Raw genomic sequence first — 25258 nt, forward strand, 5'->3', positions numbered from 1 at the left:
GAGTCTGCCACTTGAGTTTGCTAAACATCTCCGTAACGCTATCACGCTTACCAAATAACCCTGTGATGAAGCGCGCCGCTCTTCTTTGGATCTTCTCTATCTCGTCTGTCAACCCGACGTGGTACGGATCCCACACTGATGAGCAATACTCGAGCATTGGCCGAACGAGTGTTTTGTAAGCCACCTCTTTTGTTGATTGACTACATTTTCTAAGGACACTCCGCCGCGCGGGTTTAGCCGAGCGGTCTGGCGCTGCAGTCATGGACTGTGCGGCTGGTCCCGGCGGAGGTTCGAGTCCTCCCTCGGGCATGGGTGTGTGTATTTGTCCTTAGGATAATTTAGGTTAAGTAGTGTGTAAGCTTAGGGACTGATGACCTAAGCAGTTAAGTCCCATAAGATTTCACACACATTTGAACATTTTTTTCTAAGGACTCTCCCAATGAATCTCAAGCTGGCACCCGCCTTACCAACAATTAATTTTATATGATCATTCCACTTCAAATCGTTATACAAGCTACTTCCTTTGTTGGTGGGCTAAACGCCCTGAAGATTCTTCCGTAGAATCTGTCTGGAATCTACCTTCCCTACGATTAGTTTTATGTGGTCACTCGGCTTTATATTGCGCCGTAAACACACAAACAGACGTTTAATGGGTGAGATTGCTTCGAGTGAGTGTTCTGGCTGTGGAGGTTCAAATGGCTCTGAGCACTATGGGACTTAACTACTGTGGTCATCAGTCCCCTAGAACTTAGAACTACTTAAACCTAACTAACCTAAGGACATCACACACATCCATGCCCGAGGCAGGATTCGAACCTGCGACCGTAGCGGTCACGCGGTTCCAGACTGTAGCGCCTAGAACCGCACGGCCACTCCGGCTGTGGAGGCCTCCGAACTTACACCCAGACTACATTCATTCAGTATTTGAGAATCATAGCACAACAAATTTTACACACAGTTTCAAACCATTTCAAAACTCTTTCTCGCTGACACCCCCCCCCCCCCTCCCCCGCGCCCCCCGCCCCACACACACACAAAGATAAAAAAAAAAAATTCACTTACTACATTTTCGCTGTGCTTGCATTAACACTTCAGCATCGGGCATAACGTTTTGATTTACTACTTCTTTACTACTAATTACATTCACAACAAATTTTGCAGACGGTATCCACATATACCACTGAATGTCCCTGTAAAATTATGTCGTAGTACGACACATATTCTTCGGCTGAATTATCTCGACCTAATAAAACCAACGTTATTAGATTTTTGCATCTTCAACCAAGGTGTTTGGCATGCTTAACACAAAATAGAGGGGCGTTCAGTAAGTAATCCAACATTTTTTCTGAAAGCAGGTTGGTTTTACTCAGGATTCCAACACACCATGTTATTCCATACGCCACAAAACCGTGTTTTTCAGTGTACTCTTCGTTCAATGTGAAGGCGGTCTGTATGCCCGCATAGTACCACTCTATTGGTTGACGTCGGAGCCAACGTCTTGCTGCATCAATAACCTCCACATCAAGCATGTACTGCTTCCTCGGAGCATGTCCTTCATTGGATAAAACACATAGAATTCGGAAGTTACGAGGCCCGGACTGTACGGTGGATGACGAAAAACAGCCCAGTGAACTTTCGTGAGCTGCTCTCAGGTGCGCAGACATGTGCGAGGCCTTGCGTTGTCATGGAGAAGGAGAAGTTTGTTTGCATTTTTGTGATGACAAACACGCTGAAGTCGTACCTTCAGTTTCCTGAGGGTAGCACAAAACACTTCAGAGTTGATCATTGTATCTTGAAGGAGGACATCAAGCAGAATAACCCACTTCAGAGTACCAGATGACCGTACCATGACTATCACTTGAGGGCGCGCTTTTGAACTTTTTCTTCAGAGGAGAGGTAGGTCAACATCGCAACGCGCAAGCATTTTCGCACAGATGGTTCTACGCTGATTTTTATAGTCTTGTGTTAGGCGACGAGGAACCCATCGGGGCGTAGACCTTTGAGTAGCCCAACTGGTGGACGAGTGTGTCAGCACTACCAACAGAGACATACTGTTGAGCAGCGAGATGTCTGATAATGATTTGTCGATAACGTCGAATGAGAGTGCTCGCACGTTCCAACATCGCTAACATTGCTCGAATCACAGCTGTGTGTGGCCGGCCGACACGTGATAGATTTGACAGATTTGCGCGAACTTGTTGATGTGATGATAGACCCCTCGTCCGACGACTCACCGTGCTTTTGTTCACTTCCAGGCCTCCGTAAAGATTCTGCAAGCGCCTATGAATATCTGTGATGCTCTGGTTTTCCAACAAAAGAAACTCGATAATAGGTCTCTGCTGCCGAGAATTCTTCCGGGTTGTATGGTCGTGGTCCATGGAACTCTTCTATCCATGACGTTTCGTCCAAAGCTACGTTGGACATCTTCGGAGGTGCTCCTGGTTGTGCTGAGTCTTGCCGACTGACGAATCGGACGTCGAAGAACGGCCTAAATACCGGGAAAGTGGGCGTGGTCTGTATTTCACGTGATAGCAGAGATAAACCTTGTCAAGGATAAAATATAACTATCGAGTACAGTACGTCAAAGATAAAAAAATTCTCATCGATTCTGTAGCGCCACTGTCCATATATCGCTGAGTTTCATAGCTTATTTTCTGTTAAAATTATCCCCATGTTTCTATATTTCGATGTCTTCTCTATATAGCCGTGGATAATAATTCGTCATAGTACATAAAACTTCAGTTTCCGAAAATTTCACTACATGATCACCCGACTGAAGAGCATGTGTTCCGCCACGGCTGACTTGTCTGTTTTCCCTAGTCGCAAAGACTTTTATGTTCCTTCAACCGTGTATTCACACTTCTCTCTGTAGTTCCAATGTAGACCCTAGCACATGTACACGGAATCTTGTATACACCACTTGCAGACAGAGGGGGACGTTTATCCTTAACGGAACGAAGTGCTTTTTTGATGAAGGGTAGAGAAACCGTGTTCTTCCATCGCTGTGTCCTATCGTTGTCCTTAGGCCTCCTGTTATTCGGTCGCAAAACTCTATTTATTTCCTTACTAGAGTACCCATTCTTCTGGACGCCGAGTTAAAACGTCTAAAGCAGACCATATTGGCCGAGAAAAATGTGTGTTGCATTGCTTATCAAACGTCTCTCGTACTTTCGATCAAAAAAAACTTGGAAAACCAGTAAACAAACCAAAACAGAAGGCCTAAAGTAGGCCAAGACGACTAACTGTTGGCTAAATGCCATTACAGTCTTCCACATACACAAGCATCTCGTACGCTACATGCATAGGTAAGGACCGGTGCAAACGTAACTAACATGGAGCCCTGCTCCTCTCATCTTCTACCGCTCCCTCCAAATCGTTAAACGTCATGCATTCCACCTCGCTTTCTATATTTCTTTCCGTCCCATGTCCTCTACCATCTATCAGCTCGAAGTGTTCTCACTTCTCCAAACTCCTCAACCGGACGTTTACCGTAAACTTGGTCTCCAACACCCTATTGCGTCCCCCATCGTTGAGCAGTCTGGTCTGCTTCTGAGTCTGTATGAGCAGTTTCCATCTTCCTTTCACCTTCACACACTCTACACACATTTATATCGTTATTTTAACCATCGCTGTCTCCATGACCAAGTGATAATCCTCGAGATCTATCCATCCTATCAACTGTAACCTATCGCACTCTTAAAGAATGTTACAAACAGCTTCCCGTCCTCCTCCTATTTCTTCCCTGCCATACGAAAATACCAAAGTCTATATCCAAACTATCAGTTCCTCCTCCCAGAAACGAAGGTGAGTCATAAACAAGCCACAAACGCCTTTAACATTCGGTTCTGTACGTATCTAGAAGGTTGCAGCACATGTCGCATGGGAGGCAGCAGATACACAGTATTATGCGACCAATGGTTAATGATCTGCAGTCAGACCAAGACGGCAGGTGTGCTGTGTATGTGTACCCGACTACAACAACGCGATTGCTGCGAGCCGAGGTCAGTCTGCAGAGCACGCCCATAGCAAAATTTGTCCCGTTTATGGTTAGAACTGTATGTCATGGAAATTTGTATTTAACTGGATACAGGAATTCAGCAAAGGACAAGAAATATCAGAAACAAGGAATGTCCTGACTGCCCTGGTTATCAAGTGATGGCACATTATTTCCCCGTTTAGGGGTATTTCGCTGGCCACACTACACGGCGGTTTGCGGGGTGCAGCAATGTAAGGAACCAAATAAATTGGCAGTACCCCTCGAGGTCACTCGTTAGGTGCGGACCATGCCACAAGAATTCTATGCTGGAGGTTTTCAATGCCTTATCGAACAATGGGATACGTGTTTAAGTTAGAAGGAAGGTCAGCGTTGGCCGTAATTTTGATGGTCTATTAACAGCAAAATCGATTTTGAATCACTTTTCAGTGCTGTAGTGTAAAAAAAAAAAAAAAAAAAAAAGAGAGAGAGAGAGAGAGAGAGAGAGAAGATTCAAATGGCTCTGAGCACTATGCGACTTAACTTCTGAGGTCATGAGTCGCCTAGAACTTAGAACTAATTAAACCTAACTAACCTAAGGACATCACACACACCCATGCCCGAGGCAGGATTCGAACCTGCGACCGTAGCGGTCGCTCGGTTCCAGACTGTAGCGCCTAGAACCGCACGGCTACTCCGTCCGGCTGTAGTGTACAAATTTAACTCACAGGCACTGGTGTCAAGTTATTATCAGTAACCAAAGCTATGAAATGATCACAATAACTGAACGATTCAGTTATTGTGATCGTTCGATAGTTTTGGTTACTGATAATAACTTGACACCAGTGCCTATGAGTTTAATTTATACACTACAGCACTGAAGATGATCACTACGTGATTGAAAATAGATTTTGCTGTCAACAGACCATCAAAATTACGGCCAACGCTGACCTTCCTTCTAATTTCACGTATATGCTCATTGTGCTCTATGGAGCCGCCAGTCAATACGTGTTTAAGTTTACACAAGGGGAGTATGTAGAAATGGAAAATAAATTTCAGGGTAGTAAGCCCGGCTCTGATGTCTCTGGCTCTGAGCACTATGAGACTCAACTGCTGTGGTCATAAGTCCCCTAGAACTTAGAACTACTTAAACCTAACTAACCTAAGGACATCACACACATCCATGCCCGAGGCAGGATTCGAACCTGCGACCGTAGTGGTCGTGCGGTTCCAGACTGTAGCGCCTTTAACCGCTCGGCCACTCCGGCCGGCTCTGATGTCTCTCTTTCAGTTTGCGACTAATTTATCGACTCACCCTCGTAGATCATATACGATTTCTCATATGATATTCCCGCATCATCATCATCATCATCATCTACATATGCATTATCATGCGAATCATCACTGTTTTATCTCCTTAATATACTTGTTTTTGTTTGTTACTATGTCTCGAAAGTCGACATGTTGAGGCCGTGACTGTGTGGGGATAAAGGTTAATTCTTACAAAAACACAGCAACGCAACCAACCATGATTAATAATGCTATTTATTAGGAACAAATAGGGCCGTAACAGGTTTCGTAACGACGGGTTCATCGACAGACGATTGTTCGAATTTACAATTCTATCTACCTTATGTTGAACACGAGAAACTAAAAAGACTCATCATCTCGTGCTCAGTATAAGTTAAATGAAAATATAAATATCAACAGTTGCTTGAAGATGAATCTACTAACCAGAAACGACTCCATATATTCTTAGTAAATAGAATTGTTAGTAGTTGCTTGTTGTGATTTGGAGACTTTGATACTTAGCAGCTGCCACACAGCCCCCTCCACATAGGGAGAAACGAGTAAATAAATAAACAAATAAAGAAAACCCGTGTTTAGAACTGTTCCTCTACTTAGTCGTCCGCTGATCAGAACAAAGAGACGTGGAAGTTGCACAGCAGCGCAGACGGGGCTCCGTCTAGACGGCGATAACGAACGCTGTGTCTGTTCTTTTCAGCGGTTCCGTTGTCAGCGAAACAGCCGCGTGTCTGAGTGTCTGCATGTTTTATGTTCTTATGGCGCAACCTTTACCGAACGGTCTCCTCAGTAAGTGAACCGTTATAATTTCTGTTGACATCGCTTCGACGGTGACAGGGCAGTTCGTGTCGTCGTTCTTTTGTTGCGAAAAGTAGTTTGCCCGTATTCGTGGGTCTGAAATCCGACCACGTCGGCAGCTTCAGATTTTAGCGATAAAGGCGGTACTAGTACTGAATAATTGTTCCACTTCGTGGAGTGGCGAGAAGTAGGGATGGCTGGCGGGTTATTTTGTGAAGTTTGCGTTGATGGACGTAACTGAGGCATTCGTGCATGTAATCCTGATTCAAATGAGTCGTTGTGCGAAATTACACGACAGATGACGTAAATTATCAGGATTACTTGCAAGAACGGCACAACTTCTCCGCTGTGATGAAATCTTTTATATGTACATTTTCTTTTTTTTTTTCAGGCATTTACTCTTCTGCGTGTCTGTGGAAATATAGTGAATTTAGCTTCAGTACAACTGATGGAAAATACTCGAAACTACAGACCACGGTAGTTAGTGTTGCTACCAATTTTGTTAAAGTATTACTTATCCTGATATCCAGGTTTCTACATGACCATACGCATGTATGATACAGTGCAACGAATTCTGTTTTTCTCTTTGTTGGCAGCAGCAGTCAAGTCTTCGCTTCTAGACACCAGCTTTGTTAAGCAATGGCTGTCTAACTAGTGAACCGATTGGGTTTGAAATTAACTTTAAAAAAGACCATACAGCAGAGGCTACAGGATGAATATAAATAAAATAACAAGGGTAACATGACTGTGCAGCAAGGGATATTTGTCTCTGGGCAGGTATATTTGAAAAAGTCCAACAAAGATGCCTGATAAAATTTTTCTTTTCGTTGGATATCAGACCGCAACTCTGTAGTCTATCTGAAAATCTTCTAGCAACGTATCTATATTGTTTGTTAGAGGTTTCGCTTAAATACAAATTTTTTTTAGAAAGTCCTGACATCGATTTTCAAATGCTTGCATGAAGTCGGAAAGTTTGGCAGTGTATTTCATTCCGTCTTAGGATTATGTTTGAATTTATCTCTGCTTTACATAAACGGAATTTTAAGGCTTTTTTTACCAATCGTGCGATAGATGCTGAGTTCTTCGGCCGCACTGATACTTTCTTTGGGCCGTATGCGGCCCGCCGGTTGGACACACCTGGTTCAAACGATGTCCTTTAAAGAATTCAACTCTTCGATAGTATATAATAATTCTAATTCATACGCGTTTTCGTTTTACTAGTTCACACTTTATTTACACAAAGATTCAAACGCGAAAATCGTCACACTAATACTGTAAAACTTGCATCCGCAAAACCAATCAGTAGTTTTGACGAAAGGTTCTTTGAGCCACTTTCAGACTCTTTCTAGACTGCAACAGTTCCAAACAGATCGGGGGAGATTTCAACACTTAAATGTTACCCTGCGAGCTCTGTTTCCCGTTATTTTATTATAATAGTCTTTCAACCCCCCCCCCCCCCCCCCCCCCCAATACCTCTCTCTCTCTCGCTCTCTCTCTCGATGGGCGTTAGCTAAATGTTTTCGCGTTCGGTTAAGAAAGCTGATAATTGAAATTCTGTGAAAAGAGAAAGGAGGAATGAAAAAATCGTTTTTGTTTCGATGATTTCTCTTATAATATCAGTGACACTCTCTCTCCTATCTCACGATAATACAAGACGAGCTGCCATTTCTTGAACTTTTTCGATGTCCTCCATCAATCACGATTGGTAAGGATTACAGAAGACCCGTTGCCACACTGTTGGCCTGAGTATATGCAATCAGCGCTCGCTCTACGTTTATTCCACTGCAAAAGGAAGAGAGGAAGGTTGTCGGGTTACCTTCCGTTACGAACGTGGCTGCGCTCAGCGACTGTGATCTGATTTATAAATGATAGAGCACAGAAATCAGTCGCCCCTTCTTTGCAGGTTGTATTCAACGAACTGTTGTTGTTGTTTTTTGGGGAAGGAGACCAGACAGCGAGGTCATCGGTCTCATCGGTTTAGGTAAGGATGGGGAAGGAAGTCGGCCGTGCCCTTTCAAATAAACCATCCCGGCATTTGCCTGGAGCGATTTAGGGAAATCACGGAAAACCTAGATTTGGATGGCAGGACCCGGAATTTTGTCGTCCGTAATGGGAGACCAGTGTGCTAACCACTGCGCCACCTCACTAGGTGTATTATTCCACTGCAGCCAACCGCCTATGTAGTCTGTAGGTGTGATGCTCCCGTATCCCTCACGCCAATGATTCGACTATTCTCATGGTGCGAAAGACGGCATTAAACTGCCCGTGCACGTTCTGTGGGCATTGTGTGTTGTGGCTTCCATATGAAAAGTTGCAATAACATCAGACACACCCAATAAATACCGGGCGGTTACAGTTAAAGTGCAGTTACTCACGGAGACCCATTGTAGGCTGCAATTATCGTGTGGCAGCGAAACTTGGTAGATCCGCTAAAGCGTTACGCTGTAACAAAAATTAGTTCCAATTTTGACCACCAGGTACAAATATGGCGCTGTGTAATGTTCATATGACAATATGACGTCCAAATTGTTATTTGACACGCCATAACAGTCAATAATAATAATCAACAATATGCCCTTCTCACTTGTTTGATCTTTTCTGCCAACGTCCCACTCCTAATTCATTACACGTGGAAACATTTCTGTACGGCTTTCTTGTATTGACAGAGTCGGACTTGGACATGGTGGCCAAAACTGGAACAAATTTTTTTCGAGTCTAAATCGGTTCCGAGTTAATATATGAATAAAGTTTCGTTGCCATACGATAATTACAGTACACACTGGACCTCTATGAGTAGCTGTGCTTTAATTATAACAATCCAGTATTAGGTAGTCACACAATCGTTAATCAGTATGAAAGGCTTTTTCCTGTACTAAAAGTAAGCTGCACAACGATGAAATTATACTTATCCCACACACATGGGAGTACTGGAGAATCAATTCTGTAGTGTTCGGGTGAGATGTTCATGGTGTAACGCTTCCTACTTCCGTCCGCGTGCCTGCATCCGTAGTCGTGTCAGTAGACCGTCCAAATTTGTTTACTCACTTTTCAATAGTTCGGTGCCATTCTGGTGAAGAACAGTCCTCGCTCCGCAGCATGATATTCTCTCTGTCCCTCTTACATACCACACACACACACACACACACACACACAAACAATTGGGCTGTCAGCACGCGTGAAGGTGAAGACGAGACTCAGCAAGACGAGACGTCGAGTGCAGATCACGTAGCGGCCGTACTGCGCATCTGAAGCGTCCCATTCTCTCTCTCTCTCTCTCTCTCTCTCAGTCCGCTCCCCTCCCCTTCCATTCAGCTGTGCTGAGCCATTTCCCGACGCCAGTCACAGCGAGAACGCTCCGTGGTCTCCATAGTGTCGGTTAAGATCCTGCCGCTGTTTGCTCTGCACCGCCAGCGGACGTTTGTAGCACTTGCACTTCATCGTGGAGTCCTTACCGCCGCGGACGTGGGGAACTGCACAGAAGACAAACGGTAATCGACGATAAGTCTGCTCTTACAGTATTGTGACCACGCACTACAGCTGATTGCTTGCTTCGCTCTCAATGCACGCGCTGAGCGTAATTTGTAACGAGCACGCAACTAGAAAACACGCCGGGCAGAGAAGTGTTGTTGCATAGTAGCTAACGTTCGTCTCTGAATGTGGTGAAATAATTTCCGATCTTCCTGGCAGAGCTCCAACTGTCTTACAGCGTCCAGAACTTTCGTCTATTTCCGGATGGCAAATTTAACGTTATACAGTTTTGTGCTATTCTGCCTGTTTCGTGTTATTCTGTTTCCAGTAACTATACGTCTTCGGAAGACCATTATCAACAATACTTAGAACGTCCGCCTTAAGTACCGACGAAACGCAAGGAAGCGATACGTTTTCTTGATGATGGCTACTCAGCCTAAAAATCTGTTTTCCTCAGAAACTAAACGTGCCAGTGTAAAAAGTAAAGTCTGCGAAGAAAATGACACGCGTGTATAACCGTGTCATATTTGCAGTTGTATGTGGTAACATGTATGAGATGTTACTATGAGAATGTTCACCCATTTGATACGTAATACTTGATATTATACACCACTAACTAACTTTACATTTTGTTCCTTCTGCCGCAGAATTTCAAAACGTGCGTTACCTTGTCTTTTCTTGGTTCTGTGCCGCGATCGGTAAATACGGAACCCTTATATGATTACCTATCGTCCGTCTGTCTATCTCTCCGCCTGTAGAGACCCGTTTTTCACGGAATGGGTAGAGGTATCGACTCGAAATTTATGGTAAATACTAGGGTTACAGTCCCTTGCCGGTATAATTCAAATGGTTCAAATGGCTCTGAGCACTATGGGACATCAGTCCCGTAGAGCTTAGACCTACTTAAACCTAACTAACCTAAGAACATCACACACATCCATGCCCGAGGCAGGAGTCGAACCTGCGCCCGAAGCGGTCGCGCGGTTCCGGACTGAAGCGCCTAGAACCACTCGGCCACAATGGCCGACTACCGATGTAAAAAAATTAAAGAATCTAAGTCATACAGTCAAAAGATACGGACATATTTTCATACTCGAAAACTCATCAAAACCTATATATGATTGTCTATATACATGATAAAGTATGTAGGGAACCCTCGGAACAAGAGTCCTATTCACACGTGTTTAGGGTTGCATTAGAAGCGCTATACGCATACGAGATCTGCCATATTTTTAAAAGAGTCTGGTCAAATTTCTAAGGAACTGTTCGCACTGGTGTGTAAGTGTGTGACTGTTTTCCTGTCTTGGGCTGTGCCATTACGTTGTGACAAATTTCATTTGGGTAAAATTGTTCAGTGACAATTGACGAGCAGATTACTCAGACTTGTTTTTGCGTCACACCAGAAGGCAAGAGCTCGTGCGCCGTCTCACAGGAAGCGACTCGTAAATAATGTTTTTGAGTCGTGGAAGGAGTGATCACTAACTTACGTCGACTCGTTAACAGATCCTGCTGTAAAGGCGGTTACCGCGAACTGAACATTTTCGGTAAGTGTACAACTTTGCATCTTCTATAGTCTCTTGTTTTGTCCGCCTCCGTATACAAGCTTTTTAGCAGCGCGGATGCAGACGTCTCTTGTAAACTGAACGTCCACTGCCAGTTGGTTGATGGAGCAAGTTTAAACGTAGTGTATCACAGCGTGAGAACACATTTCAAGGTCGAAGCAGAATATAAATGTTTAGACGACGCTTCTGTATCTATTTAGGACATTTTCATGTAAACCACCACAAATCTGCTTAAATCTTTAGTACGTTGCATCTACTTTCGACAATGTATGTCATCATCTAGCAGACTTTGAGTTTTCTTTCAAGTACTCGGTCTTCTAACTGTTAAGGGCAGTCCGCTACCATTTCATATAAGAGTATCACTTACACCCAATGTCCTCAATTATATATAGGGTATATTCCAATCCTTGTCTTCCTTTGCAGTTTTTATTCTTTACAGCTGGCTAGGGTACGGCGGTTATTCTTCGATGTCTTTACGTATGCTCTGTCACCTTGTCCGTTCTTCTTGTCAATGTTTTCCACACGCCTCACCTCATCGGTTTTACGGAGAATCTCCTCATCCCTTATCTTTTAAGTCCACTTAACATTCAACACTGTTCTGTAGCACCACACCTCAAACGCTTCGTCTCTCTTCTTTTCAGGTTGTTCTATAATCCTTGATTCACTACCATACAATGCTGTGCTCCAAACGTACATTCTGAGAAATTTCTTCCTCAAATTAAGGCCAACGTTTGATAATAGCAGACGTCTCTCGGCCACGAATGCCCTATTTGCCTGTGCCAGTCTGGTTTCTGTGTCGTAATAGGTTCGTCCGTCAAGTGTGATTTTGCTTCGAAGGTAGCAGAATTCCTTCATCTTGTCTATTTCGAGGTCCACAATTTTGATGTTGTTTATCGCTAATCTCATTTTCGCTACTCATTATTCTCGTTTTCCTTCGGTTTACTCTCCGTCCATATTCAGTACTCTTTAGACTGAACATTCCATTCAGTACGACCCGTAATACTTCTTCACACTCACCGAGGACAACAAATGTTATTAGTGAATCTTATCATCGATATTCTTTCGCCTTGAATTTTAATTCCAATCTTGAACTTTTCTTTCATTTCCATTATTGCTCCTTCCACTTACAAATTGAACAGCAGGGGGAGAAATATGCATTCCTGTATTACAGTTTTTTTTAATCCCAGCTCTTCGTTCTTCGACTTCTATTCTTATTGTTCGCTCTTGGGTATTGTACATAAGATACAGTAGCCGTCTTTGGGTATAGTTTACATTTATTTTCGTGAGAATTTCGATCTTGCAACGTTTTATACTATCGAACTTTTACCTATGTTGATAAGTCCCATGAACGTGTCCTGATTTTTTAAAAATATTGATTCTTTTAACAAACTTAACTCCAGAACTGCGTCAGTGGTGCTTTTATCTTTCCTAAAGCCAAACCAATCATTTTGTAACAGACCTCCAATTTTGTTTTTGACCTTCCTTATGTTATTGCTGTCAGTAAGTTGGATACAGCCGCAGCTCGTATTTATTTTACACATTTATAATTCGTGAAATTCCCTATCGTCGGGTACTTTGCTACAACAACGTTTATCACAGGGATTATTAGTAACATCCTGTCTTTTCTGTATGAAATAATGTATACGTGACAAAAATGTAGACGTCACAAGGCACCAGATAATGGACGAAAAGTTGAGAGGCATGCCATGACAGCTGTCAATTCCTGCCTTTGGAAATTGTCAGCTAAGCTATAAATTTCAAGGAAAAAACACATTGATATTGAAAGAAATTGTTTTAATTACTTTTTCTTAAGAAAACAGTGCTTTTCAGCTGTTATCTTGGGAACTAAACGTCTACCCAGAGAACTGTCCGTAGGTGTAATGTCCTTCCACGAAAGAATCGTGGAGTACTGTTATCGTGCTGAAGTTGCGACCACCTATTGGAGCCAACGACATGTTTTACGTTGCACGTTGTGATTCTAAAGAGATAAAAGTTCTGTGGCAAGAATAAAATCTCGTAATAGTGATTTCAGATACGTCAAGTTTCTCGGAACCCCCTGCAGTTAGACTACGTCATTGGGTGCTAAGTGAGTCATGCCGAAAGAAAAGCGGAGCAACTCGTAGACGGCAATTCGGGTATCCTCCAGTCAACACGCACTAATGGTGTTTTTATTGCGACAACGAGCCATAGGGTCAGAGGGCACGTGTCTTGCCCCTCCCCCTCACCACCTCCGGTCGTGATGGCACATGTGCGGTGGCTGCCATTAGCTACGTGAAGACTGCGCGTCCGCACCTACCAGAATACAGACAGGCGGTGAGACACATTTGTATTCATGACAGACTCGCGCGTTCATCAACATTGACAGTATAGTCGAGGAATCACCAAGGTCATCTGGAGAGAGGTAAAATTATGATCAATTAGACACACCTCACTAGTACCGCGTGGCACACTGTTTCGTCATGGTAGAGGCGCTGACGTGGCGTAACATTAATTCCACAAGATGCTATGGAATTTCGTAAACTTTTGATTCATGATCTTAGTCTGGCATCTGTTTTTCCTATGATTAGTTTTAGTAGTTGTTCTACCGTGTGGTTATAATTAAAGGGCAGCTACTAACAGAAGTCCAGTGTGGCCTGTAATTATCATATTACAGAGAAATTTGGTAGATCTTCTAATGCGTTAATGCTGAACCGATTTACGCTCGGAAAGAAAAATAAAACATTTGTTCCAATTCTGAACATCAGGCGCAAACCTGGCGCCGTGAGTGTAAGAAAGACGTATAGAAATGGATTAGGTCGCAGGTTCGAATCCTGCCTCGGTCATGGATGTGTGTGATGTCCTTAGGTTAGTTAGGTTTAAGTAATTCTAAGTTATAAGGGACTGATGACCTCAGATGTTAAGTCCCATAGTGCTCAGAGCCACAGGACTGAGTTTCTCTGGTGACAGTAGGCACCGTCAGCATACCAATGGAAATTGCAGAAGAGGCACGCAGGAACCTTTCTTGGACATCACAGTTACAATTTTATGTTCTTCTAAAATTTTCGTCCGATTGTAAGTTCTCCACTATGTGTTTCTGTATGATATGTAGCCAAAATTTACCTCCCACATTATAAAAAGCCTGCGTATACCACAGCTATGTTATCCAATTTAAATTTGTATGCTAACCTCGAATTGAACTGTAACTTGTCTCAATACAACTTTTCCGCAAACTACTCTTCAGTGACCTTTGAGGTCTCTGAAAGAATTAGGATTCCATCGGAAGATGGTATGCTCAGTAAAATTGATCACACACACACACACACTCACACACATTTAAAGAAACGGCCATGCTTGAAGATTAACCATAAGTGCAATCAGAAATCTCGTTAAATGGAGACTAAAATATACTGTAAGGAAAAATGGACAGGTTATTGACTTATTGATTCACCTTTGGCCCTTATGGAAGCCGTCATTCGGCTTGGGGATTGATTGGTAGAGTTGTTTGATGTCTTCCTGAGGGATGTCGAACCAAATTCTGTTCAGTACACATTTTAGACAGACAAAATCCCGAGCTGGTTCGAGGGCCCTGCCACTAATGCTCCAAACTTTGTCAGTTGGGGAGAGATTGGCGGCCTAAGTGGCGAAGGTAGGGTTTGGGAAACATAGACAAGCAGCAGAAACTGTCGCAGTGTGCGGAAGTGTACTATCTTGCTTAAATGTAAGCCAAGGATGAATGGCGACAATACAGGGCGTAGAATATCGTTGACGTATCACTGTGCTATCAGGATGCCGCGGATAACAACCAAAGGGGCCTTGCTGTGATATGAAATGGCACCCTAGAGCATCACTCATGGTTGTCGAGCCGTATGGCGAGTCACCATCAGCTGGTTTCCCATCATTGTCTGGGGCCTCCATACACGTCTTCGTCCTGGAAGCTCATTGACTGAAGTAGAATTGTCTTCAGTGATGTGTCCCACTTCGAACTGATCCCCGATGACCAGCCCTTAATGGCAGGCCATCCCGGGCTTACATTTAAGCAAGAGAATACCCGCTCGCATACCGACGAGAGTTTCTACTGCTTGCGTTCGTGCTTGCCAAGTCCTGCCTTGACCAGGAACGTCAAATACATCACATATATCGACTTCCGTCCCACTCCGATAATTTCTTCGTGGTGCCGTATTAAGAGTGTCTTTTGTTCCTTCAGTTTTTTGTGTTTATTTGATGTCCAGCCAAATTTTGTCTGTTGGCTGAATTAAGTTATTATTTGGAGTTGATTAACAGTAGCATATCTGAAAAGAGCACCGTAAATTCTGCGCTCCTTCGTTATTAATAGAATTTAAAAAAGTGATCATTGTTGGATGTTCCGTCGTGTGCCATTAGAGGCGCAGTACGAGTTAGGGATGAGAAAGGATGGCAAAAGGAAATGGGCGTATCTGTCTCAAAGAAACCACTGTCATAGGCATTAAATAAATCGGAATGACCAGACAAGGATTTGACTTATCCTCCTGTTTTACTGGATTTTAGCGTTTGCAGATTGGTTACTTCCGTAGTGAGAAACTCGCCAATTTAAAATGAGTGGCTTTGTAGAAATCGATGTGGGAAGGCAGGTTAGATATGCCAGTTACTGGAGATTTTTAACATTTGTTAACGGATGGTATTAGCTGTCCAAACAACCCTTCCCCAATTTCCCCGCCAAGAAAAACTCATATCTCCCTACACGTGCGATAGTCCACTGTGGCATAGGGCGAGGTCTATGTGAAAGGATGCCTGCGTAAGGCTGTAGTGACGTCACAGTCGAAGCTTCACGCTCAGACACAGGCGCTAGAAGATCATCCAGTATGAGATTTTCGCGCAAACACATAAATCGTCGAATACTATGTATTTAGCGTACATTACATTACGCTGGAGATAGACTGAGAAGAAAGCAAAAACTTTGAACACTCTTTAGTCATATTACTTTAGACGCAACTTGCCTTCAAAGTGATTACTTGCCTCATCTAGTTTTTGCGGATAGTGCAGCCTTGAAGCTCTAACTACGTCAGTAATAAAGCTTCTGTAATGCTTGACACAGAAAAATAAACATTCAGGACGGAAAATTAATACAGAAAAGATACAGCGCTACATAGAAATTGCATTTGTTTGGAAAAAAATAAATAAGTTTCGTTTTCTGTTGTTTACAGGGCGGTTCCTCTTTATGTAAGAATGTAGTTTCTGAAAATATTTTCGAAAATGAGACGAGTTTTTAAACCCATTTCTTTCACATCTTTACCACAAACGCATTTCTCAGAAAAGCGAGTATAGTCAACTGTCATTTACGGACGCTGTTTTAACATTTCTCTATGACTTGCGCTGCTTAAGGGACAACATACTAAGACATCAGATATAACTGTTTTGAACAACTGGTACACTTCAACGACAACCTGAAATATTGAACGGTTTACAGCCGAAATATTAGTAGAATATAAGGATTGGTTACGGCAGAATTCCTGCAGTTTTATGGAGCAAGAAATACACCGTTAGCATATGAACATTAAAGTTGAATCAGATGACTGTTTCCGCAGAGATTCACTAGATGAGTTACTCAAAATTTATCGAACTCTTCTATGAATTTTCATGAAGGATGTCAATAGTAACCTCTGTAGAATATTACATTTAAGTCATTCTTAGAGGTTTCCATTTTGCTTGCACGTTCATGACTGTGCTCTAAACGCATAATAGATGTTTGTTCGTCCGGCGTTTCTAAAAAAAACTTGTCAGGTCTTTGACAGAAGTTCATAAACAGCGCAGATCTCATTTTAATACTCATTATTTTAATTTTATTTTCAGTCAAAGATTATGAAACTGACACAATGTTACACATATTATACATTTGTCTACAGAGAACACACCAAGAGAATCAGGACGATTCAGGTGGTACAGGATGGAACTCGGTATAACGGCAGTCCACTCTCTGCGGCGTTAGTGTGATTGTACGTGCCTTTACTGCAGATAGGAAACGGACACCATGTGACAGTGAATGATTTCTACATGAACCACAATTGTGATGAAGCCATGCGGAAAACATCATTTGGTGACAAAGCAAACATCGGTAGCAAATAAAAGTGGCCCGGAGAACAGAGTTCCAGGGAACAAAGAAACACAGCAGAGGAAAGGAAATACAGTACTAAGCTGACTGTAGCAGATGTTGAATGTGACCACCACTCATGTCTTGCCAATTTTGGGCCCTAATCAGCAGCTGAAGATGGATCGAAGCTGGACTGCTGGAATTGCTGCAGTCTCGTTCGAAATGTTCTGCTGCAATTCTTGGAGACTACGAGGGTTGTTGCGATACACCTTAGTCTTGAGGGCTCCCCACACGAAGTAATCGAACACTGACAGATCAAGTGACTTGGGTGGCCAGCTATGGCCGCGACCAGACTGACATATACTAACAACTCTGCAGGCGTGAAGATTGTGTAACTGTGCTCCAATATTCGACTAGCCGTATGGGCAGATGCTCCATCCTGTTTGAAGTGACTGTAGGTATTTTCCTCCTCCGTTAATGCTGCCACAAATGGTTTCAAAATGCTGGCAATGTAACGCGTCGAAGTCAGCGTATGATGAAAGAAGATGGGACCAATAATGCGGCGTGTACACACTGCGCTCCAAACCCCAACCTTCTGATCATGCAATGGTATTTCGTGGAAGCTATGCGGATTCTGTGAGTTGACATAACCAGTCAGATGAAACCAGGCTTCATCAGACATAAAATGGAATGGCCATATAAAATTAATCGTCGGTAAAGCAGGTGCTAGGCTGAGATTCATTGGAAGAATCCTAAGGAAATGCAATTCGAAAACAAAGGAAGCACGTTACAGTACACTTGTTCGCCCGCTGCCTGAATACTGCTCACCGGTGTGGGATCCGTACCAGATAGGGTTGATGGAAGAGATAGAGAAGATGCAACGGAGAGCAGCGCGCTTCGTTACAGGGTCATTTAGTAATCGCGAAAGCGTTATGGAGATGATAGATAAACTGCAGTGGAAGACTTTGCAAGAGAGACGCTCAGTAGCTCGGTACGGGTTTTTGTTGAAGTTTCGAGAACATACCTTCACCGAGGAGTCAAGCAGTATATTGCTCCCTCCTTCGTATATCTCGCGAAGAGACCATGAGGATAAAGTCAGAGAGATTAGAGCCCACACAGAGGCACACCGACGATATTTCTTTCCACGAACAATACGAGTCTGGAATAGAAGGAAGAACCGATAGAGGTACTCAAAGTACCCTCTGCCATACACCGTCAGGTGGCTTGCGGAGTATGGCTGTAGATGTAGATGAAAGACCAGTTTCATATCCAAGCCATTCATTGTTAACTCAGAGAACAGCTACTCGCAAAACTGGAGGCGCTGAGAAGCATCTGCTGGTTGTAATGCATGAAAACAGACACTCGGCAAGGACGCATTTACGGGTTCAGGTGGAATATTCGTCCGCATGATCGACAGGCACCGGATTGATTCGGTAGGGCTCTGAAGCATCTTCTGGTGAACTACGACCTTATTTTTTTGTGTGTGGGCACTTTTCGGAATTTTTTTGTCTAGCTCAAAACAGATCTTACGTGATGCCATTTTGGAACCGAGCGTTGCATGGCACTCTTTGCTGGCTCTTTGACACCATTAAACTTCTCAGCAAACAACCGACCACACCGTTTCCACGACTTTGTTGTCACATAACTTTCCACAACGAACACCTGGTGCTCTACTGTAAGTTCCATCGTCGCCTTTGCACCAGTCCACTCGCACTGACGCAGCCTGCACTACGCTCTGAAACGAAGTGGATCACGTGACGGGCATACAGGTGGTGTGCGCGTCATGAGGTGTGGTAATATGCATACGTTCACGTCCATTCGCATCCATTCGTACGGGCCACTTTTATTTGCCACACGCTGTACAAGGAAATGGGACACACTATTACTCAAGTTGCCAAGAAGATGGACTGTTCAAGTACAGTGATTGATAATGTCGTTAGATTGGGCGCACGATGTGGACGCAGCGGGAAATATGAACAAAGTAGACCATTATCTGCGGCATACAAAGGCTTGATTTCGCGGAAATCAAGGGCCAAAAATCATGATTCCTCTCAGCTTTTTGTTGATTTACAGTGGCCGGTAACTGTCAGACTTGTACGACAAATTTTGTCAAATGCCAGATATCTTGAATTCGAGAAACGACTGCAGAAATCCGCATTTACATCCAAACATAAACAGGTTAGACTGGAAAACGTGTTTCATGGACTTCCGAATGGGATAAAGTGCACGTCAGTGATGAGCCGAAGTTTAATTTAGATGGGCGGTATGGATTTCAGTATTATTGGCATGATATGAGAACAGAGCACCAGCTAAGATGAGCGGAAATTTTGATGGTGGAAGTTTTATGATTTGGGCGGCCTTTTGCACTAAAGGTAAATCACGCATTGCTTGGCTGAACGCTCAAATTAACTCTGTTTACACTAACAAAGGGACCCTCCATACTGTTAATCACGGATTTTGATGCGCTTCAAATATGTTGTAGCGGCACTTACCCTGACTACATGCCTATCTGGTTTTTTATCGACGGGCTGTGGTTTTTAAGAAAATGGATTTTGAAGTCCATTGCGCGATTTGTATACCCGTAACATTACATACGTTCAGAGCAAGTCAGCTTAGCGCAGCGGTAAAGGTTCACGGTTACCGCGCTGGAGGTACCGTGTTCGAATCCTGCTCCCATAAGTTTTTTATGTATGCAAGAACCGACCGGAAAATTTGGTCCAAGCGTTCGAAAACGAGTAGACGAATTAACTCGGAAATACAGAAATGTAGTCATGTCCTGCACGAAATCCAGGAAGATCACATAACTGGTGTACGAAGAATTTTTGCCTTCTATAATTCTTCCGTACGTGGGACAGAAAAAAGTTTTGTAGATTACCGATTCGTGGGGAGGGCAAACCGATTCAACTTTATAAGATATTCAATAATGAAAGAAAAGCGAGCAGCTGCACCCTAAAAGTGGTCCCACCAAAGCGCACTCCTTATTTCCAGCCTTGCGATGTTTATTTTTACTGGCAGGTGTAAATCTTCACAAAAATTATTGAGAATGCTCCCGGCTCGATGAAAGACAACAGAGACATTGCTTCTAGGGAAGATTCGATAAAATTACATTCACTAATCCCACATCAATTCAGCGCACCTAATTTTGAAAGCATGATTAGATACACATGGTTCACATCGAAATTAGCGGATGAAAGAGAAATCTTTTTGAATGCAAAAGAATTGTTTTTCCCGGTATCTCTCACGAAGAAACCGTGCGCCTTGCAAGACGGTTGCTTTCATAAAATGCGCGTGGTGCTGCGAAAATTTGTGCTTCGGTTGTTTCTATGATAGGTATCACGCACAACATTGTTCTGGCACATCAAGCAATGTGGACGATGAAAAATAAGATTTTGCAATATGGTATGACAGAAAAAATTAATAACTGAATATATCTTTATAATTTCGCACACCTTACACTGTTTGTTGATATTCTTTGAAATAAAATTGAAAAATTAGGTCGATTGTTAAAAAAAAAAGTACACGAGCAGGATTCGAACACGGTACTTCCAACGCGGTAGTCGTGAACCTTTACCACTGCGCTTCACTGACTTGATCGGGATATATCTAATGTCACGTATATAGATCGCGCAATGAACTTCAAAATCAATTTTCTCGAAAACCAGGCCCCGTCGCTAAAAAATCGGATTGCGAGGTACTCAGGGTAAGTGCCTCTACAACATATTTGAAGCGCATCAAAATCTGTGATTTATAGTATGGAGGGTCCCCTTGTAAGATGAACTGATTAGAATGTGGGAGTACCTAGGGGACGAAAGTCTAATGCTTCAGCAGGATAAATCATTTGTGTGTGGTTGTGCTAGAACCAAAAAGTGGTTTGCAGATTAAGATATCGATGTCTAGCTCTTGCCTGCACGTAGCTCGGATTTGAAGCCCGTGGAAAACCTCTGTAGAATACTTGCAAGGCGTGCATATCGCAATGGAAGACAATTTGAGGCCGTATGTAAGCTGAAATGAGAGATACGAGAAGACTCGGCTACAATTCTATTGCAAGAACTACAACCCGTAACAATATCAATGCCGAAGAGAATTTTGGAAGCAATTAGGAGAAACGGAGGTTGGACAAGAAGCTGACAACGCAATAATACAAGACAGCAGTGATTGCTTTTATAACAATTTCCATCTAGGAAATGCAAACGTCTTACTTTGTTAGTCGAGTCGTGAAAGACACTTTGTAATTCCGCCATGGTTGTTTATGTCTTATAAGTATCTACTACTTTTATTGTAGATACTTAAAAAAGGCGTAAAATACAGGAAGCGAAAGGCTATTTACAATTTCTACAGAAAACAGATGGCAGTTGTAAGAGTCGAGGGACATGAAAGGGAAGCAGTGGTTGGGAAGTGAATCAGACAGGATTGTATAATATCCCTGATGTTATGCGATCTGTATATTGAGCAAGCAGTAAAGGAAACAAAAGAAAAATTCGGAGTAGGTATTAAAATCCCTGGAGCAGAAATAAAAACTTTGAGGTTCGCCGATGACATTGTAATTCTGTCAGAGACAGCAAATGACCTGGAAGAGCACCTGAACGGAATGGACAGTGTCTTGAAAGGAGGACATAAGACGAAGATCAACAAAAGCAAAACGAGGATAATGGAATGTAGGCGAATTAAGTCGGGTGATGCTGCGGGAATTAGATTAGGAAATGAGACACTTAAAGTAGTAAAGGAGTTTTGCTATTTGGGGAGCAAAACAAGTGATGATGGTCGAAGCAGAGAGGATATAAAATGTAGACTGGCAATGCAGGGAAAGCGTTTCTGAAGAAGAGAAATTTGTTGACATCGATTATAGATTTAAGTGTCAGGAAGTCGTTTCTGAAAGTATTTGTATGGAGTGTAGCCAAGTATGGAAGTGATACGTGGATGATAAATAGTTTAGACAAGAAGAGAATGGAAGCTTTCGAAATGTGGTGCTACAGAAGAACGTTGAAGATTAGATGGGTAGATCACATAACTAATGATGAGGTACTGAATGGAATTGGAGAGACGAGAAATTTGTGGCACAAGTTGACTACAAGAAGGGATCGGTTGGTAGGGCATATTCTGAGGCATCAAGGAATCACCAATTTAGTATTGGAGGGCAGCGTGGAGGCTAAAAATCATAGAGGGAGACCAAGAAATGAATACACTAAACAGATTCAGAAGGATGTAGGTTGCAGTAGGTACTGGGAGATGAAGGAGCTTGCGCAGGATAGAGTAGCATGGACAGCTGCATCAAATCAGTCTCAGGACTGAAGACCACAACAACAACTACTTTTATAGTATATTCTATACACGTATACGTCAGACATTGTACTGATACTTTCGTGGAGCCCTGCTTTTATACTGATTTCCTCTACGGTACTGGCTGATTCTTGTATGAATGTACGCTCTTGAAATTTTAACAGTGAACCACACCGTGATGCGGAATACCTTTCTTGTAGCGTCTGCCCCTGGACTCGATATAGCACCTCCGTGACGCTTTCGCTCCTGAATCTGCAAAGAAAAGCGCTGCGTTTCCTTGTCGCTACTCTATTTCCTCTGTCAGTCCTGGCGTATCAATGATTACAGTAGGATCTCATGTAGGATTCCCTTTGACATGCCACTGTCTTTGTGACGTCATTCCGGTTACCTGTCAGTTGTCGCAGGCTAATACTAGACACCTCACAGGTATTTTTTTTTGTTAAACGTTGTTTGCTCCCGTTACATGAAGTTGTGGAACCGTGCACGAGCCTGGCGCCGAGGCTGTAGTCGTGTGCGCCCGGCGCTGTAGTAAGAGGCTAGCGGACATTGACCCACTTAGGAGCGGGCGTTATCGCCTCCGCCTCTGGTTGCGCAACGGCCCGGCCGCCTAGCGTAACAGCTGTCCCAACACTGACCTCAGCCGCGGCGAACCAACGCTCCCCGTCCCGGTGTCGCGTGCACAAATCCCCTTTTGGTACGTGCCAGGGCGCTAGCTGTCACCGGCGATCGAAAGTTTCTCGTTCGCTGCAATAAACAGCTACACTTTCTGCACATCTGGTAGTTGGCCCACATGCGAGCTTCACAGAGTTTTATGACGGCAGCAAACGCGCTGCAGCCGGGCAGAGAACACTGGGAGAAATCGCCGTTAATTCGAGTTGCCCCAGAAAGTATGTCGCGGCTTCCGCCAAGCACAGAAGTAAGTGGTGTACAAATACAGCCGCACAAAAAATCAAAAAGTATTCAGCTTCGTTAGTAAGCTTTGGTAGATATGTTACATGTTCGTCCCATGACTGTGAGGGAAGTAAAGAAATATCACTATGTGGGGAGCTTTTTGTTATGGACAGATGTGTGACATAGCAGTGGTAGCCGAAATTGGACAGTAAGTGAACTGGGGATTAATGAATTAGAATACGTACTAGCTGATAGCAAAATTTTTTTGATATGTGTATATTACAGCTATTTCGAAGTTTAATATACAGGGTGGTCCATTGATAGTGACCGGGCCAAATATCTCACGAAATAAGCATCAAACGAAAAAACTACAAAGAACGAAACTCGTCTAGCTCGAAGGGGGGGAACCAGATGGCGCTATGGTTGGCCCGCTAGATGGCGCTGTCATAGTTCAAATGGATGTCAACTGCGTTTTTTTTAAATAGGAGCCCCTATTTTTTATTACATATTCGTGTAGTACATAAAGAAATATGAATGTTTTAGTTGGACCACTTTTTTCGCTTTGTGATAGATGGCGCTGTAATGTCACAAACGTATAAACACGTGGTATTACGTAACATTTCGCCGGTGCGGACGGTATTTGCTTCGTGATACATTACCCGTGTTAAAATGGACCGTTTAACAATTGCGGAAAAGTTCGATATCGTGTTGATGTATGGCTATTGTGATCAAAATGCCCAAAGGGCGTGTACTATGTATGCTGCTCGGTATACAGGACGACATCATCCAAGTGTCCGGACCGTTCGCCGGATAGTTACGTTATTTAAGGAAACAGGAAGTGTTCAGCCACATGTGAAACGTCAACCACGACCTGCAACAAATGATGATGCCCAAGTAGGTGTTTTAGCTGCTGTCGCGGCTAATCCGCACATCAGTAGTAGACAAATTGCGCGAGAATCTGGAATCTCAAAAACGTCGGTATTGAGAATGCTACATCAACATCGACTGCACGCGTACCATATTTCTATGCACCAGGAATTGCATGGCGACGACTTTGAACGTCGTGTACAGTTCTGCCACCGAGCACAAGACAAATTACGGGACGATGACAGATTTTTTTGCACGCGTTCTATTTAGCGACGAAGCGTCATTCACCAACAGCGGTAACGTAAACCGGCATAATATGCACCATTGGGAAACGGAAAATCCACGATGGCTGCGACAAGTGGAACATCAGTAAGCTGTGGTAGACATGGTGCGGCATTATGGGAGGAAGGATAATTGGCTCCCATTTTATTGATGGCAATCTAAATGGTGCAATGTATGCTGATTTCCTACGCAATGTTCTACCGATGTTACTACAAGATGTTTCACTGCATGACAGAATGGCGATGTACTTGCAACATGATGGATGTCCGGCACATAGCTCACGTGCGGTTGAAGCGGTACTGAACAGCACATTTTATGACAGGTGGATTGGTCCTCGAAGCACCATCCCATGGCCCGCACGTTCACCGGATATGACGTCCCCGGATTTCTTTCTGTGGGGAAAATTGAAGGATATTTGCTATCGTGATCCACCGACAACGCCTGACAACATGCGTCACGGCATTGTCAATGCATGTGCGAACATTACGGAAGGCGGACTACTCGCGGTTGAGAGGAATGTCGTTACACGTATTGTCAAATGCATTGAGGTTGACGGACATCATTTTGAGCATTTATTTCATTAATGTGGTATTTATAGGTAATCACGTTGTAATAGCATGCCTTCTCAGAAATGATAAGTTCACAAAGGTCCATGTATCACATTGGAACAACCGAAATAAAATGTTCAAACGTACCTAGGTCCTGTTTTTTAATTTAAAAAACCTACCTGTTACGCAATATGTTAGCAATATGTTTGTGACTTTAACAGCGCCATCTATCACAAAGAGAAAA

General features: G+C 43.2%; 2 protein-coding genes across 2 annotated transcripts in view; one reads left to right on the top strand and one right to left on the bottom strand.

Moving 5' to 3' along the window:
• LOC124621839 (synapsin) overlaps positions 1 to 25258 on the bottom strand; it is an 810142-nt gene that overhangs the window by 424376 nt on the left and 360508 nt on the right. The window lies entirely within an intron of this gene.
• LOC124621840 (metalloproteinase inhibitor 3) overlaps positions 9448 to 25258 on the top strand; it is a 94619-nt gene continuing 78808 nt past the window's right edge. Inside the window, exon 1 of the mRNA XM_047147284.1 lies at positions 9448 to 9564. The gene's annotated coding sequence lies outside the window, so the exon portion shown is untranslated. The remainder of the gene's footprint in view (positions 9565 to 25258) is intronic.

The sequence above is a fragment of the Schistocerca americana genome, chromosome 7 (genome assembly GCF_021461395.2).
Source record: "Schistocerca americana isolate TAMUIC-IGC-003095 chromosome 7, iqSchAmer2.1, whole genome shotgun sequence".
Lineage (NCBI taxonomy): Eukaryota > Metazoa > Arthropoda > Insecta > Orthoptera > Acrididae > Schistocerca > Schistocerca americana.